Source organism: Aotus nancymaae, unplaced genomic scaffold (assembly GCF_030222135.1).
Source record: "Aotus nancymaae isolate 86718 unplaced genomic scaffold, 86718_ANA_hifiasm-v0.15.2.pri h1tg000038l, whole genome shotgun sequence".
NCBI lineage: Eukaryota > Metazoa > Chordata > Mammalia > Primates > Aotidae > Aotus > Aotus nancymaae.
The window spans coordinates 3891687-3908209 of NW_026988452.1; the positions used below are offsets into that span (position 1 = coordinate 3891687).

Here is a 16523-nt window from a genome sequence, read left to right on the forward strand (position 1 = left end):
TCTCACCCAGTCTATAGATTCTAGAAAATCATGGCATTCCCACCTCCGAAAAAATCATATCAGTGTAAGTGAAAATAAAACTTAATTGATGTGATGGTTAATTTTACATGTGAACTTGACTGGGTCACGGGGTACCCAGAAATTTGGTGAAACATTTTTCTGGGTGTTTTTGTGAGGAGTTTCTGAATGAGCTTAGCATTTGAGTCTGAAGACTGAGCAGAGAAGACTGTCCTAATGTGGATGGGCCTCATTTCATCAGTCGAAGGCCAGACTAGAACAAAAAGCTAACGATTCTGAAAACAAGAAGGAACTCCTCCTGCCTGACTGCCTTCAACTAGACATCAGCTACCTTTTAACTGGAACAGAAGCATCATCTTTTTTTTGAGTCTTAAGACTCCTGGCTTTTGGACCAGAGCTGATACCGTCAACTCTTCTGATTCTCAGGCCTTCAGATTCAGACTAGAACTACACCATTGGATTTCCTGGGTCTCCAGCTTGCCAAATGCAGATGTTGGAACTTCTCCACATTCAAAATCATATGAACCAATTCTTTATAATAAATCTCTCTCTCACACACACACACACACGCACACACGCTCGCACGCACATGCACACATCCAGTTGGTTCTGTTTCTCTGGAGACCCCTAACTAATACACTTGATTTCAAGGAGTTTAAAGAAAACATACAATGTTTTAAATGTTCGGCTCCTGCTATTACACAGTAAGAGTATAGGGTGGTCCTCGCAGCTTCAGTCTCCCTACCATTATGGATGGTTTCAACTATTTAGTTGTCAAGTCACCCTGACAGTGAAGAACAAAAGAAATTTAGATCTTGATCACTGATCTTAAAAAGTGTCACATACAATGATATAAAATAGTAAAATGAATTCAATAAAAGTAATATCTACTCTACTAGTATTGCATTTTACATTTCACATTTACCATCACCTTTGATTTGGTCCTCACAGCAATCCTGAAAGATAGAGCAAATATCCTAAGTTCAATACACGGATTCATCATCTGATCCCCACAGATTGTAACTGGCTTCTAACATTTCGCCTTTTTCATTTTGACAACACTATGACTCGGTCATTCTGTGCCACGATCCAGCAAGACAGCATCTCTAATCACAGTTACTTCTCTAACCACAAAGGCTACTGATGATCTTCAACCCAAAAGGTGCTACCCAATGGCTATTTTCTAGCTGACTTGGCACAACAGACTAGAGTAGGATGCAAATTGTCTGAGGCTAAGAGCTGGGATTTTCGTTTAGAACAAATAACTTTCCTCCACTGGATGGATATTGAATGTACCCCACCACTGTACAAAAAGGGGATTGGATCCCAACAGTCTGAGTGAAACCGTTGTTTTATTTCCCCAACTAAAATGAAATTTTCCCATTTCAAAGCTCATGGAATGGGTAAGGTGGGAGGTGTGCATTTCAGCCATGTCATGAAGTAGCTGCATGCCCTTGAGTCATATCACTAAATGTCGTTTCATATCAGTAAGATATGTCAAGAGGCATATCTTAGTAATCTTTGCCCTCCAAAGCCCTTCCACAGAACAGGTGCTCTATAAACACTGTCATATAAATAAATGCATAAATAATTATCTGGTTGTATATCATTTGTTGTATACCTACTAGATGTCAGGACCTGTGCTAAGCACCTTACTTTCATTACTTCTAATTCTTCAAACCATACTTTTGAGCAGAGAATATTTTCATTAGACAGACGAGGAAACAGAGTGTCACATCAGTGAAGTGATGTGTTCAACATCTCACAGCTGAAAGTGATGGTGCTGAGACCAGTCCCTCAACCTTTCAGTTCTGAAGCCCACATAATCTCAGCACCACCTGAAAGTTGCCCACTATTGATTTAAAAAAAAAATGCCAAGTTCACAGTCCATAGGAAGCAGATTAGGTGGCTCATGTTGGTATGTAATCTGCAGAAATAACCAAATAAGCTGAAGGGTTAGGACTAGCAGTATCCTATCATCTCAGTACCCTGAATAGCTGTTCCTTTCACTTCATCTGCCTAAGGTTGGTGTAAGGGCTGCACACACACCAAGAAGATTACATATCCTCCCTGGGATACAGAGATATCAAACATGTTCCAAGCACCAGGAGCAGGATAGGGTCTGTTTTCTTTCCCAGTTGAGTGTCCTAGGTCTACACTTGTTCTGATGCTCCCAGCAATGATTCCTATGGCTTTGGGTAGTTACTCTTAGAATCCTGCTTTGTAGTATAACAAAGAAAGCCTTTATCACATTCAGTTTCTATGATTTTATTTGCAACCTGTAAATAAATCTAGCTTTATTTGGAGACATATGTGTGTATGTATCCTCAATGTTCATTTACTAAGGGATCTTTTAGTTTCTAGTCTTACCCTTCCAAATCGCATTTGGCTACTAATGTTATGGCAATCAGCAAAGGTCAGTACATTTCACTGTTTTTGAAATCACATTCATATCTTGAGAAGTAATTTGGCCAAAAAAGGACCTATCTTTCCTGGAGAAGAGAATTTGCAAAGTAGCTTTTTAAGATTGTCTTAGATGACTAAGGGAACTGTTAGCCAACACATATAGTAAGTCGGCCATTGATCAAACCTTATTACCAGTATTTTTAGAGCAGTATTTTGTATATTTTCTAATCAACTCTTATAAAATGAGTAAACTCTAAGACAGCATATCCTAACATGTGCTCCCTGGAGTATTAAGAGGTGTTATGTGTAAAAAGGATTTTGTGGTCAAATCAGTGTGAGAGATTCTGTACAAACCTGGTTGCTTGGAAAGGAAGAATCCTCGGAGCTTCTAACACACTAATGGGCACTGTTACTCGCCATAAATGGAATACAGTACATAGTTTTCCCCAAAATTGTTCAATCACAGAACAAATTTGTTTATAATTGAGGGACTGAAGAGCTGGAGTTTGTAAGATACCTTTAGGAAAGGTGCTTCTAGGTTTCTTGATTTTTAATGATTTTTTTTTTCAGCCCACAACATTATTGGTATTCTATTGGTGCTCTGGCAAACCACTGCAATAAATTTGATGAATATTGTTGACTGAACACATTCTCCTCATAATCCAGCAAGTTACCAGTTGACACTGAATTTCAGTTGGCAAGTGGCAATGTGAATTATCTTGGTATTTTTTTATGTTTGATATAAGCTTGCAACATGCTTTTGGCTGGGGACCCACTCATTATTGAAGCTTTCTATGGGTCATTCAGGAACAGGACACTGAGAAATGTCATGTTATCTTATCTGTTATCTTATCTGTTGAAGGAGACATGGGTTGGAGATAAAATGAGATAAAATATCTTTATCTCCAACCCATGTCTCCTTCAACAGATCACTTTCATTTAAAACAAAACAGGTTAAGTAATAATTGAAAGATTTGGAAAAATATAGGAAAGGAAAAAATACTCCTGCTTCTCTGTCATAACCACTGATAACATTTTGGTGATGTTTTCCAGTTGTTTCTTTTCCCCATGAATGAGAAATGTGTGTGTGTGTGTGTGATTTTGTGTTCTATTTTTCATTTAACACTGTAGCACAAGCATTTTCCACTGCAAATGATTTTATAATGTTCCACTAAGTAGAGATTATTCTACCACTATTTTTATTCATTTAGATGATTTTGATTAATTTTGTGCACAAAGCTTTCCTTTAGAAAAGGCTTTTAGAATGATTCTAGAATCAATTTCTAGAAGCAAAATGACTAGACCAAGGATAGGGCATTTTTTAAAGCAGATGGTCATTTTTAAATGTGGGTAAAAACAATCCCTAACAGTTAGAACTGGTCTTTACAGAGCTGTCACTCATACCTCACAAATGTATGCCCTAGTCATTCCACTAGTCATTGGATCATTCAACCTGTTACCATGGTTAATCCTGTACACGTTCCTTGATAAGAATCAATGCATTTATCTGCATATATATAATAAATAAATGTAAATTTATATACACAATATATAGAAAATTTATAAATACATATACATTCACATTTTAAAATATGGAATGAATACATTAGAGCTAACAGCATATAATGTAATTTCAGGTTAGAGTATAAATCATATTAAATTATTGTATTTAAAAAGTCATTAAGTAAAGTCTACTAAACTGATAATGTATTTATTAATGTCAACTAGCTTGATATTAAGTATTATTAAATTTTTAAAAATAATCTAAATCCTTGTACTTGTACCTGAATGACTTGCCAAGACATGGGAGTTTTCCTCTATTTTATTATTAATTCACAGAATCATTCTTGTTTTCTTTTAATGGCTCAAAAATCAAAAGTATAAAAATATATATAATGAAATGTCTTCTCCAATCCTATCACCCCCACTTACATCTAGTTCCTTGCAATACCCCGCCCCTAAATAGATATCCTTTCTTATGAGAGTGTCATTTCAGAGTTTTGTATTCAATGCAGACAATGGCAAATATAAATTCTTAACACCTCTTTACATAAAAGGCATCATTTTATATACATTGTTCTAGGGCTTGCTTTGTTTTCTCACCAACAATATACCTTGGATATATTCTCATGATTATACATACAGAGCAACCTTATTTTTTTACTGTTTCATACTATTCCACTGCATGAATTTACCATACTTCATTTAACCACGTTCCTATTGATGAAAAATTGGGTTATTTTCAATCTTTTACTATTTTAAACATCCTATAATGAGTATCTTGTACACATAGGTTTCCCAAAAGTGCAACTGATAAATTCAAAGTGCAATTGATAAATCCCTATGTATTTGTAATTTTATTTGTTATGGCCAAAAATCTCTCAATAATGACTCAGTTTACACTGCCACCATAAATAATATGTAGCCATTTTATTTTGCTAAGGCACATGTACCTCTAGTATTGGAAACAAGTAGAACAAATCACAAGGGTAGGATTTGCATCTTTATGATGTCAATATGTCTGTCAATAAATATATATTTTCATTTGTTCAGGTCTTTTGTTCTCAACAAGTGTACTTTCAAATGTTCATCTATTTTTTAAACAATTTTTGCTAAATTTATTTGTAGGCATTTTATTATTTTGTTGCTATTGTAAATGGTTTTATAGTGTACATTTTTATTTTATTTTATATCAGGTTGTCAGCTTAAAAGCTATTGATTTCTGTATATTAATTTTGCATCTAACAATCTTACTCTGAACTCTTATTGTTGGTAGTACACAGTTTTCACTTGATAGTATTGGTTTTCCTTGTATCATCTAGAAATAGTTTTCTATCCTCCTTTCCAATTTTAATAGCTAGTTTTTTTCTTTTGATTATTTGCATTTCCTACTGTATTCGTTGTCTACTTTTGCTGTGAAACAAATTACCACAAGATTTAGCTGGTGAAGACAACACACATTTATTATCTTATAGTTCCTACAGGTCAGGAATCTAGGCATGGCTTAACTGGGCCCTTGACCTCACAATCTCCATGAGGTGGCAATCACCATCTTCTCTAGGGTAAGCTGGGGTTTCACATGATGAACTGACTGAAAAAGAATCCATTTCCAAGCTCACTTCCATGATTGTTGGCAAGATTCAGCTTCTCAAGTGTTGTTGGACTAAGGATCTCAGTAACTTGGTGACTGTTGGTTGGAGGTAAGGTCAGTCCTCCAACCCTCCCCAGTATGACAAGATAATTGTAAGAGAGAAACAAAGACAGAAAGAAATAAGTCACGATCTTACATAACCTTATCATGGTCCATCCTCTCACTTTTGCTGTAGTCTATTGGTGAGAAGCAAGTCAATGAGCCAGCCCACACCTAAGTGGGGTAACTGTACAAGGGCATGAACACTAGGAGGAGGGGATCACTGGGGACCATCTTAGAGCCTGCCACACTCACCAACTATAACACAAACGAGATTATGTAAAATATCAATGTGAGAGCAAGGAAGTAAATGTTTACTAATCTACAAACTTTTTGTAACTCAGGTGGCTTTCTATTCTTTGCTTTTGATAAAATGAAAGGAAAACTTCATGGAACTGACTACTACTAGATTCTTAAAAATAATTTTGGTTGATAGATCATAATCTAACTTTTAATTTGTAATTCAAGTTTTCAAAAAATCAAGCAACAATGACCTTTGAAAAACTTTTTAAAAATCTATTTATACGAATGAGGCTTATCAGTGCTTTTCTATATAAAAATAAAAGATAAAGCCAGGCTCAGTGGCTCACACCTGTAATCCCTGTGCTCTGGGAGGCCAAGGAGGGAGGATCACATGAGGCCAAGAATTTGAGGCCAGCCTGGGCAACACAGCAAGACTCTGTCTCTTCAAAAAAATTAAAAAATTTGCAGACATGGTGACATGCACCTGTAGTCCTAGCTACTCATGAGGCTGATGGGGAGGATCCTTTGAGCCCAGGAGTTAGAGGATGCAGTGAGCCTGTGTGACAAAATGAAACCCTACCTCAAAAAAAAAAAAAAAAAAAAAAAGAAGAAGAAGAAGAAGAAAGAAAAGAAGTTAAACTCATGCTTAATTCTGCCTTGGTCTGAGTATAATTAGTATTTATCGACAGAAATGTGTACTAACTGAAAAAATAGTTACTTCCATCTTATTGAAATATATGGTCCTGATTTTTAAAATTTTAGAACTTAGGTTTAATGACTAGGTTTTAAATATAGTATATTTATATTGTTTTACCAAGTGAAAGTACTAATAATTGTAATGACTCAATCACAAGAAATTTTGAAATTTTATTTTGTATAATATGTGTTCTGCACAGAAGTGTTATAGAATGCTGAATAAAAGACTGTAAAACACCATGGAATACTATGCAGCCATAAAAAATGATTAGTTCATGTCCTTTGCAGGGACATGGATAAAGCTGAAAACCATGATTCTTAGCAAACTGACACAAGAACAGAAAACCAAACACCACATGTTCTCACTCATAAGTGGGTGTTGAACAATAAGAACACATGGACACAGGGAGGGGAACATCACACAATGGGGCCTGTCAGGGGGTTGGGGGTTAGGCAAGGGATAGCAGAGGGTTGGGGGATAGGGGAAGGATACCATTAGGAGAAATACCTAATGTAGATGACGGGGGGATGGATGCAGCAAACCACCATGGCACATGTATACCTATGTAACAAGCCTGCATGTTCTGCACATGTGCCCCAGAACTTAAAGTATAGTAATTAAAAAAAGACTGTAAAACAGTAAGTATATTACATTAGAAAAAAATGTTAAAGGAGTGAAATGAAAACATTAGTCCAAAGGAAAAGGGAACTGATTAAAAATTTCTAACTGTTAAGGAATTGGGTGCCTGTAATCCTAACTACTCAGGAGGCTGAAGCAGAATAGCTTGAACCCCGGAGGCGGAGGTTGCAGTGAGTCGAGACCGTGCCATTGCACTCCAACCTAGGCGACAGAGCAAGACTCTGTTTCAAAATTAAATTAAAGAAAGAAAGAAAGTATAGCTTATCTATATATTTTAATGAATTATAAAGTTGCTATGATATTTAGATTTCATTTAACACAATAGAAGAGTGATATAAGAGTTTTACTTTAAAATGTCAGTTTTTACAATATGTTGTATCATAGTCTTTGCAACTATTTAAACTTATTTAAAACGTCAAGGGTATAAACTTTTTAAATTTACTTTAGGTTTACGAGCAAAAAGTTTAAAGAAACTGCTCCACGAGGAAGGAAATAGCATGAACTGAGTTGCAGAGATGACCAAGAGCATGAAGTGTTTGGGAAGCCACAGGTAGTTTTAGTATCACTGGGATACAAGGGCCCACTGGGTAGCACTGACAGAGAGTTTGGAGAAATAGGGAGTGCAGCCATGACGGGCCTGGTGTGCTACATCTAAAAGATTTGAACTTTATCCAAATGGGCTGGGGACTAAATGAAGGATTTCAATCTGAGGAGAGGTGTGATTGCATCTGCAATTTGGAAAGAGCACTTGGATAATGTTTCGTATCAAGAATGAAGAGGAAGCACAGGAGCCAGCAATACCAATTAAAAGTCCACTGCAGAAATTCAGGGTGCAATTATGAGGCTCTAGAGCACAGACAGGTGAGGGAGAAGATGAAACCGATGAGGAAGTGGAACTCAAGAGGCTTTAGCAATTGAATAGCTGTATGAATATAGAGGGGATTGCAGATTTCTGGCTTGCAAACGCAAGAGGAACAAGGTTGAAGAAAGGTGTGACATCTGTTTAGGAGGAGGTTGACTGGAGACATCTGTGGGATGGTTGGATTTATGGTTCTCTGAAGCCCAGGAAATGGATCTGAGCAGGAGATATAAATGTGGGAGTTGGAGTCTGATTGTTAATATATATTATTTTGTATGATTATCATAGGAGAAACTTGTGCGTACTTTTTATTTTATGCAAGTTCTCTGTCAGGTTTTAGCATTAATGTTATAATCTCCAGATATAGTATTTGACAGACTTCTTTATCTTTTAAACCCTAGAACAGTTTACAGAGTATTGAAATTTGCTGCTCCTTTAAAGTTTGGTAGAATTATATGGTCAAACTATCATGCCTAACTGAGTTCTTAAAGAAGCAGCCCTTTGGTGACTTTATTTATTCTACTCAAACAATGTGTTTATGCTCTTATTTCTTCTGGGGTCAGTTTTAGTCAATCATATTTTTCTAAAAATATTTTCATTTTACTCAGATTTTCAAAGATTTTTCTCAGAGTTGAGAAAAGTGGTCTGTCATGATTGTTTTAATTTTTTGTTTTTGTCATTATTTTTCTCATATCAGTTTTTATTTCATTAATCTGTTTCTTCTTTTTTTTTAGAAATTATATCAACTAGTAGTTTTCCTTTACATAAGTACAAAAGAAAGAAAAAGAGAGAGAAAGAAGAAAGAAAGGAGAGAGAGAGGAAGGAAGGAAGGAGGGAGAGAAGGAAAAGAAGGAAGGAAGGAGGGAAGGAGGGAAGGAAGGAGGGAGGGAAGGAGGGAGGGAGGGAGGGAGGAAAAGGAAGGAAGGAAGGAAGGAGGGAGGGAGGAAAAGGAAGGAAGGAAGGAGGGAGGGTGGGAAGGAAGGAGGGAGGGAGGGAAGGAAGGAGGGAGGAAAAGGAAGGAGGAAGTAGGGAGGGAAGGAAGGAAGGAAGAAGGGAAGGAAGGAAGGAGGGAGGGAGGAAAAGAAGGAAGGAAAGAGAGAAGGAAGGAAGGACGGAAGGAGCTGAGGAGCTGAGTGGGCACTGACTACTAAACAGACTTTTCTGACTAGTGGGTTGGAAGCTGAGACCTTGGATCTTCACTAAGGGAGCCCACATGTGCTCCCCACTCACAGCTGTGGCAAGTATGGATCCTTGTGAGATGGAATCAAAGATCTGGGTTTGAAAAAAATAAGAAATAAACTTTCAGATTTATTAAGCTTTCTCTTTTCTACTTCATTAATTTCTGTTTTCATATTCATTTTTCTTTTCTTCTATATTTCTTTGGATTATTTTACTGGTTTTTTGTAACATTTTCAGTGGGATGCTTATTTCATGTACTTTCACTGTTTATTTTTTCATTGATATGAGAACTGATATGGTTTGAATGATTTCTCCCCTCCAGATCTCATGTTGAAATGTGATCCCTGGAAGGTGTTTGGGCCACAGGGGTTAGCCCCTCATAAATGGATTGGTGCCCTCCTGCGGTAATGAGTGAGTTCTCACTCTATGAGTTACCACTAGATCTGGTTTGAAAGAGCCTGGCATCTCTCTCTTGCTCCCTCTCTCACCATATGATACCCTGGCTCCCCTTTGTTTTCTGCCATAATTAGAAGCTTCCTGAGGCCTTCCCAGAAGCAGATGCCAGCACATGCTTCCTGTACAGCCTGCAGAACCATAAGCCAAATAAACCTCTTTTCTTTATAAATTACCCAGGCTCAGGTGTTCCTTTATAGCAACACAAACAGACTAACACAAGAACTAAGGCTTTTAACTTTCATCTCAGCATAGCTTTAGCTGTATTCCTTATGATTTGTAGTGTTTTCATTTTCTTTGTTTTCTCAAAATACTGTAATTTTTGTTTGTATTTCCCCTTTAACAAAAAAAATTGCTTGAGAGAGATGTGATGGTGATGGTAATGTTTCTAACATCCAGGGGAAAAGATCCTTTTGAGTTTCATTGTTATTATTAATTTCTTCTTTGTTTCCTTCTTTTTTTCCCATTGCAGAATTTATTGAGGTTTTACTTGAGGGATAATACATGGTCATTTTCCCAAATCTACCGTTGTCACTTATATTCACAGGAATAATAGATTCATGCACGTAAATCACGTCTATCTTACTACTTTTGTTATTAAGACGTCTACATCTTTGCTTATCTTTTGCCTACTACTACTGTACTTTGATCTTCATTTCCTTTCATACCCTGTAATTTGTTTAATAAATGTTGGTGTTGTGTTATTTGTGCACAGATATTCATTACCTTTGTATCAATTGCATACTAGTATTATATAAAGAGCACTAGTCTCATTTCATAGTTTTTGGCATTAACTAATATTCGTTTGATATTAAGATTGTGACCTTTCTTACCTTTTTTTCTGTGTGTGAAGGGGGTTTTCAGATACACTTTTGCCCATTCTTTTTAGTCTTTGTGAATCACTCTGCTCTAGATGTTTCTCTTGTGTATAGTTTGCTTTGTGATCCACTTTGAAAATCTTTTTCATTTAATAGGTTAATTGAACCCATTTACAGTTAGTAATATAACAAATGCAATTGGCCTTTGTTCTGTTATTATTAAATGTATAAGCTCTCTCCTTTCTATGTTTTGTAGCTTGTGGTCTGTTTACTTTTTGCATATTTTCTTCTGTAGAAGGCTTGTGGGAAGGGTAGAGTTAAGGTGGGTTTATTGTCCCTCCCTCTTTGGGGTTGCCTGAGGTAGTTTTGACCTGCCCAGAACTCTTAGAAATATTATTGACTGATCAAATTTGCCAATTAAAAGATAAATGAGGGAGTTGCAGAGTTGCTTTGTACTGAGGTATTGCTTTTTATTTTTTGTTTTTGACAGCTCACATTTTATCTCCTCCCTTGGGTCCTTTCATTTCTACTTGGTAATCTTTCTTCATAGTGGCAATTGATTTCTTAAGGGTTTCTTTTTTTTAACTCATGGCAAAATATTGGGTTACAAAGCTTTTCTGGTATTCTTCATCCGATGGGTTTTGCTGACTTTTTAAATTATACCTTTCCATTGATGCTTGGTCAGCTACCTTTTATTTTTCTCAGCATTGAATTAGTTGGATTTTCCCAACTGTCCATGTGCAGGTGATGGGTACTTTTTTTAAGTTTTTTGTTTGTTCATTTTGGTGTTTTCTAAGGTTTATCATTGCTTGCTGTTTACCATGCATTTTCAGCTCCTGTGCTTATTTTAATTGTTTCCTGAAGCCCTAATTTTTGGAAACTTTTATCTGTCTCTAGTTTTGCTAAAATCGTGTTTCATTTTAGCATTAAACACCTCATCTGTTGCTTTCTTATGATATACAGAAGAAAAAGGTTACTGATTCACACAAACATGTTTACATTGGAAATCCAGGTGCATTTTTTTCAGGAAGTCCTTGAGTGGAAACCTAATTATGAGACTCTCATAAAAGTGTTGGATTTCTCTTTGGGAATGGAGCAAAAATGATACATATCTGACCATTTCCCTTCCCCTGAAAATGAGCAGGCATTGTTCTAAATATAAACCAGGACTTGTTCTATAAACTAGGCTAAATGACTGGAGGAAAAGTGTCCAGCAAATCCAGACTTTTTGTTAACTCATGGCCTACACAGCTGCCCAGGATTGTCACCTGAGCCAAAGCACACGTTTTTATTATGTTTGAGCTATTCATCAACTTGAGTATATTTGTTACTTCAACCTAGCATAGCCAAAATAATACATGCCATTGACACAAAGAACAATAAGCCTCTATTTTATAGTTGGACTTCTACAGGTCTTTTAATGGGTAGGAAATAGTGTAGACAGACATTGACCCAGCAAATACCAATTCAGGTCCTGCCTGGCTTTAGAAATAAGTTAGTCCTGGCTTTCAACATTGAGGTGGGTTTCAGCGGGAACAAGGAGCCCATTTATTTTTCAAAAGATTAAGCCCGGAACATTTGGGTGGTGTTGCCAATGGGATCAGGAAACTTCCAGGTCAGGAAGTGTCCAGCTGAATGATATCCTCAGTTCAAAAAATACAAAACCGTAGCTGGAAATTGAGGATCCCACGTTGCCTGTGAGTCACTGAGGTGAAACAAAAAAGAAGAGCTGTGGTCAATGTCCGGAGTCAGACAAGGTAGCAGAATCAAGAACCCCAGGGACGGCAGGTCAATATGCAAGTCAAGAAAGCCAGTGATTCTGGCTGCTGGTTCAAATCCCTGCCACATTTCATGCTAATTTGAAATCTTGGGCCACTTATTAACGTCTTGGGGCTGATTTATTTCCTCTATAAAATTTGGATAATAAGGCTACATATCTCAAAATGTTTTGTAAAAATTAAGTATCTAAAGGGCTTCAGTGTCTGGCACATAGTATTAGGTCGGTAAATGGTGACCGCATTTTATTAAGCTGAATGAGAAGGATGATGGAGTAAATCTGGGGGGAATCAGGATCCAGCACAAACTGAAACCTGACCAGAAAAGTTTGAGAACCAGGGTTTTGCTCAATACAGAGATTCCATTTGAAGCTGTGGCCTTTGACATTTGATCTTGTTCTGCCTGGGTTTGAAAGGTCCAAGTGTGGAGTAACTGCATTATGCCACTTTCCCTACAAGCCTCTGTGACTCACCAAGTGGCCAGCACTGGCCAGACAGCACATAGTAGTATCCTGGCCACTCACATGGGGGAGAGGGAAACAGCAGGAACCACTCATCTGTTAGGAAGGGCACCCTAAGACCCCCAGCCCTGCAGGGGAACACTAGGCAGTTTCAATTCATTGAAATTTACTGGGAAATAAGGAATGAGAAGCAGAGTTTGCATGGGTATCAGAATCTCAAGTGCTCTGAACGTCAGCTGTGTCACTTTTAAGGTAGATCTCTAAATCTTATATTTTTTCTCATCTGTAAGCTACTATTGCATTATGGCTAAACAAGATAACATGTGATCTTATAAAATACCTAACAGGGCATAGCAAAGTAAATCTTTAACACATGTCAGTGGAAGTGGGAAAATGGTATTTAAGGATCTGTGGTGATGGTTAAGTGGTTGGATGAGAATAATTCAGTTTTTTTCTAAAAACAACAGTTGGAAGCATTGCTGGTTATGCCTGAACACTTAACAATGTCCATTGCGTGGTGAGTTTGTTCTGGTGCTGTTGAGGACCTTTCAACTTGTGACAAGTGGACGCTCCATCCAGTTGGGCCACTCCTGGAGCCGTTGTGCTTTAGGGACTGCTCCCCTGAGTTCTTGTCTCCCATTCCCTCAGCATTATCTCCTTGTCCCCAGAGACATCGTATGTCCCCAGGACGCTTATGGGCTCCATAAGGTTCAGATTGTGATAGCAAGAGCCAGGAAGAATCAGAGCAACATCAAAAAGCTCCATGATAGAAATCCTTTACGTCTGAGTAAGGAAGCAAAGCCAGGGAGGTCAAAGAGTGAGTAGCAGGAATGAGTGAATTCTACATGGAACATGATTTGACTATGAACTCACCTGCCTGTGACTATAGAAATTGACTTCAAGTCCCCAACTTGTGAAGAGAGGAATCTGAAGTCCTCAGAATACCCCTAAGTTGTTTTCGGGTGTTTACAGTGAGGCTGACAAATCAGCCCACCCCAGTAATTACCAATGAAATCCACCTTTTCTTCTCCTCAAGCTGACATTCACTGTCTGCAAAGGCAAGACGAGTCTCTTATCTCATCCAGGCCCCTGTCACTCCCACTTGCTGAAGATCTAGAGATAGAACCTTCTGGATTTTTTACATATATCCAGGAAATAGGTTTTCAATGGTGTCCAGAGCAGAATGTCCCAAATCCCCACACGTTACCTACAGTTATTTAAAGAGCCAGTTAAGGACAGATGCTCCTATGTTGACAGCCTCCCTTTCACCCTCTCTCCAGGAGTCTCACCTTTTCTTCATAAATGTTAGGAGCAAGGAGAGCAGTTTGTTTGGAGCAGGAGGCTGTCTTGATTGCTCCAAACCCATTTTAGCTAGTAAACCCTAGGTGTGTTGTCCCAGTGACATGGGAGAGAAAAGGAAGTGATTAAGGAAGACAACACGGTCCATGGCAGGGCTCCGAGCTCTCACACGCCCATTCAGGATTTATGCATGTATACAACACCAAAGCCCTGCTTTCTGCGTTCCTCGCTTGATACCACCCAATTCCCACCTCCATCACGCTGTCCTCTGGACCATCCCGCTCACTTCTTGCTAGCATCAGGCTGCTCACTTCTTGCTAGCATCAGGCTCCCCCTGCCGCCTCCTGTGGGGAAAGTGATTTGACCGCCTAGTTGCGCATGTTCAGTGCTGTGCTATCCTGTGTTGATGACAGATCTGTTGTTAGTTGGTTTCCTTCCAATTTTGTGTAAACCATAGTATGTATGTAAAATGCGGACTTTGCAAATAAACATGTTGTTATAGGCAACAGCTGGTGTTAAACTGGCCATTTTTTTTCACTTCTTATATATTTAGTTCTTAGAGACATCAACTGGTATTGTATTGACCTGTTCTTCCACTGGATTTTTGTGTATTTGGTTGTTTTAGTGTAAGCATGTTTTTCAAAACCTTAGGTATTCATGGTCAAATTTACCCCTCAGCATTTTACTTTCTTCCTTCATGTATTTCCTTTACTTCATTTTTAAATCTCTTTAGGAGAAGTTCAGTTACAATCTAAATTTTTGTGGAGTGTTGTCCCTTTACTTGATATTTCTCCTACTACTTTTTTTAAACTAACTTTGATATCTCTCCTTCACAAACTTACTGTTTTTCTCTTTAATACTGATCACTTGGTGCTTTATCATTGTCCACTTACCTAACATTTTCTGACATCTATAAGATTTTCCTCCCTTACAGTGAGTCATAGTGAGCCCTGCTGAGGGTAGAGAAGCTGCTTCTGCTTTGCCACCTGAGGCACACAGACACATGGTAATAAAAATAGCATAGAATGAGGCTGCAGAGCCCCCTGCACAGAAAAAAACACTGTTGGATAAATGGCCATAAACAACATGACATAACTTGCAATAGTGCCCAGACACTACTAGCTGATGAAACTCAGCGTGCCTTTCATGAGAAGAGGTAGGCGTACTCTGTGTAGCTGCTGCTGGCAGACTAAGGAAAAAGTGTGACTTACAACCCCTAAGGTCATCCCTAGCAGCAACACAGAAACCCTGATTCTCTCCAATAGGCTTGCATTATTTTCTAGCAAATGAACCACATTTCACAAAGATCTCTGATACTGTGATAATGTCCTGCAATATTCACTTGACTGTTTTGTCTCCTCATAGAAAAAAACAACACCCTGCATTTTCAAACTGTTGGTTATAAATTCTCAAGTGCAGACCTCACATAATTGGGATTTATCAATACCCAGCCTTTTCAGTAAACAACGTCAGAAATTCAGGTGCGTTTTCAGGCAATTTTATTTCATCTTCTTTTTTGCATCCTATGGACTTATGACTCTCTGATGCCCTAATGCAATCTTGCTTTCTCTCAACATCTAGATTTCACAGACTAATTCTGATTATTTTCCCTAGCTCGAGGTATGGAATCAACTATCCTTCCAATAGGCAGTGGTTTCTCTTTTCAGATAATTGTTTTAGAAGCCACTGGCACTGGGTCTACAAATAAGCTTGTTCCACATTCCAACTGGAATTTGTCAGGATGACAGCAAAAATATCCAAGAGCATAAATCACTGTAGGGACAGAAGAGATAAAATTTCCTTTTAAAAAATGTCCATGGGTTCTTATTGACATTTCTAATTTACTTCTATTTTAATATGTTCTTTGCCTTACTCTAATAAAAAGTTTATAAATTCATTTTTTTCAACTTTTGAGCAACTAATTTTTCTTGTTTTCATTAATGTTAACAATCACAAAGAGCTATATATTGTCACGCCAAATCACAAGTATAATTTCAGTGCCACCATCCCAAAATTCAGGCAGTCAGTATCTTCTCTTCTTTCTTGACCCTCAGCTCAGCCATCCTGAAACCAGCTTTACAGTGTGCAGGTCCCATCAATTCTTTGATCAGCATCACGTTAGCACCAATATCTGAAAGGAGGAAGCCCCAGCCTCCATCTAGGTGAACACCAAAGAAACTAAGAGCGCAGAACACTTAGTATGATACATAGATACCCTGTTTGCTTAATAAAAGATAGTAATAGGCCAGGCGCAGTGGCTCATGCCTGTAATCCCAACACTTTGGGAGGCCAAAGCAGGTGGATCACGTGAGGTCAGGAGTTCGAGACCAGCCTGGCCAACATGGCGAAATCCCATCTCTATTAAAAATACAAAAAGTTAGCTGGGCATGGTGGTGGGTGCCTGTAATCCCAGCTACTTGGGAGGCTGAGACAGGAGAATTGCTTGAACCCAAGAGGCAGAGGTTGCAGTGAGCTGATGTCACACA

At 38.0% G+C, this 16523-nt stretch overlaps 1 protein-coding gene across 4 annotated transcripts in view; it reads right to left on the reverse strand.

Moving 5' to 3' along the window:
• Positions 1–16523, reverse strand: part of MOBP (myelin associated oligodendrocyte basic protein) — a 107405-nt gene that overhangs the window by 32758 nt on the left and 58124 nt on the right. Inside the window, exon 8 of one of the 4 annotated variants that reach the window (XM_064360116.1) lies at positions 10126–12207. The exons of 2 other annotated variants lie outside the window; for them this stretch is intronic. The gene's annotated coding sequence lies outside the window, so the exon portion shown is untranslated. Of the gene's footprint in view, positions 1–10125; positions 12208–14365; positions 15811–16523 lie in introns of those variants that run through there. One more of the 4 variants, XM_064360117.1, reaches the window with a different exon arrangement.